The sequence below is a fragment of the Mastomys coucha genome, unplaced genomic scaffold (assembly GCF_008632895.1).
Source record: "Mastomys coucha isolate ucsf_1 unplaced genomic scaffold, UCSF_Mcou_1 pScaffold12, whole genome shotgun sequence".
Taxonomy (NCBI): Eukaryota; Metazoa; Chordata; class Mammalia; order Rodentia; family Muridae; genus Mastomys; species Mastomys coucha.
In genome coordinates, this window is record NW_022196894.1 from 6,507,629 (window position 1) to 6,510,181 (window position 2,553).

General features: G+C 49.5%; 1 pseudogene; it reads right to left on the minus strand.

The window, feature by feature from the left end:
• Nucleotides 1–615: 615 nt before the first annotated feature.
• On the minus strand, nt 616–1,633 carry LOC116086289 (annotated as a pseudogene).
• Nucleotides 1,634–2,553: the final 920 nt, after the last annotated feature.

Here is a 2,553-nt window from a genome sequence, read left to right on the forward strand (position 1 = left end):
AATCAAAAGAAGAAGGTAGAAGAGGTCAATGTGATGTGATGTAACTCAATCCACAGCTGGGTTTGCCGATAAGCAAGGGACCAAAAACTAAGGACTGTAGGCAGCCTGTCGGAGCTAAATAAAGGGGAGAGAAGGAAGACAGACTCCTGTAAAGTCTCTGGAAAAAAGCAACACCTCACTGTCAGTTCCATTAACACCTGAGCCTAACTTCCAGAACTTAGGATACTGGGTTTCTTTTCTAGCCTTCCCCCAACCCCCATTTGAGATAGTCTCACTATGGAGCCACTGATGGTCAGGACACCTGTGTAAATGAGACTGACCTGGAACTCAAAGATGGGTCTGTCTCTCTGCCTCAAGTGCTGGGAGCCCGCAATAGACACCTGGCCTACATTTGTTTCTTTTTTTTTTTGGGGGGGGGGGGGGTTTGCAGTGAACTTTTATTGATGATATTCAAGATAGTAGGGAGGGCTCCCTAAGCCCCTCCTGTTATTATGGGATGGAAATTGTGAGGGAGATGATCAGTGTTGGGGCCAAGTTGGGACAGGGACTCGTTAGCAACTGAGAGCTTCTCTCTTGCTCTCAGTATCCTTGCTGGGGTGGGTGGTCCAGGGCTTCTTACTCCTTGGAGGCCATGTAGGCCATGAGGTCCACCGCCCTGTTGCTGTAGCTGTATTCATTGTCATACCAGGAAATAAGCTTTACAAAGTTGTCATTGAGAGCAATGCCAGCCCCAGCATCAAAGGTGGAAGAGTGAAAGTTGCTGTTGAAGTTGCAGGAGACAACCTGGTCCTCTGTGTAGCCCAGGACGCCCTTTAGTGGGCCCTCAGATGCCTACTTCACCATCTTCTTGATGTCACCATACTTGGCAGGTTTCTCCAGGCAGCATGCCAGATCCATGACGGATACATTGGGGGTAGGAACATTGAAGGCCATGCCAGTGAGCTTCCTGTTCAGCTCTGGGATGACCTTGCCCATAGCCTTGGCAGCACCAGTGGATGCAGGGATGATGATCTGGGCAGCCCCATGGCCATCACACCACAGTTTTCTAGAGGGACCATCCATAGTCTTCTGAGTGGCAGTGATGACATGGACCTTGGTCATGAGCCCTTCCACAATGCCAAAGTTGTCATGGATGACCTTGGCCAAGGGGGCTAAGCAATTGGTGGTACAGGATGGATTGCTGACAATTTTGAGTGAGTTGTCATATTTCTCATGGTTCATACCCATCACAAACATGGGGGCATCCATGGAAGGGACAGAGATGATGACACTTTTGCCGCCCCCCATCCTTCAAGTAGGCCTTTGCCTTCTCCATGGTGGTGAAGATGCCAATAGGCTTGATGACATACTCAACACCAGCATCACTCCATTTGATGATAGCAGGCTCTTGCTCCTGAAAGATGGTGGTGGGCTTCCTGTTGATGACAAGCTTCCCATTCTCAGCCTTGACTGTGCCATTGAATTTGTCATGAGTGAAATCATACTGGAACATGTAGCCCATGTAGTTGAGTTCAATGAAGGGGTCGTTGATGGCAACAATCTCCATTTTGCCAAGTGCAGAGCAGAAGGCAGCCCTGGTAACCAGGCACCCAATACAGCCAAATCCGTTCACACCAACTTTCACCATCTTGTCTACAGGATGAGGCTGGCACTGTACAAGAAGATGTGGTTGTCTCTAGAACAAGGAGGAGCAGAGAGCCCCTATATTTGTTTCTTAAGCTCCTCTGAGTATGGAAATTTATTACAACTTCATGAGTGAAGCCCACACATGTCATGAAAAAGCATCCGGTCATCATGAATTTTGTCACCATGGGCCTGTGATGGGTAGAGAAGTTCTGGGTCAGCATGATAACCTTTTCCTTACACAGCATTCTGTTGCTACTGACGTGCCTGGAGTGGTGGTCTACACTGACCCAGCAGGAAGGGAACCCCATGAAGCCTCCTCAGCGATTGGAGGCTATTTCCTACTTAGCAGAGGAAGCTTTCAGCAAAGAGCAGCTGTGCCTAGAGCTCCCCGCCCCAGCCAAGGGAGACCTCTGCTCCTCTTCTCCTGGTGCACTGTCAGATTCAGCCCATGCCTGCCTGCTCCACACTGCATGGTGCCAGAATCCCTTGGGTCCAAGAGCTGGCTAAGGACAGAGCAGGAGCAAGGGGAAAGCCAGTCTTCCCTGGTCTGGTTTTCCTTGACAAAGGAGGATGAGCTGGTGTGTAGCTGGGTTGGGGTCCCAGGGATGAATGGGAGTGTTCCTGGGACAGACAAACCCTTAGAAAATCATTACTCCTCTGCTCTGTTGTGTACACACACACACACACACACACACACACACACACACACACATCACCCAAGAAGCTTTTACAACTCATGATACCCAGTTAGCTGCCATTAAGTCAGAGCATCAAGGCTGAGCTGAAGAAAACTGACTTTGTGAAGCTTCCCAGGCAAATCCAGATTCTGCTGGAGGTGAGATCCAAAGGATCAGAGAACTCAGCAACCTACAGCATCAGAATCACTCAGCAACCTACAGCATCAGAATCACTCAGCAACCTACAGCA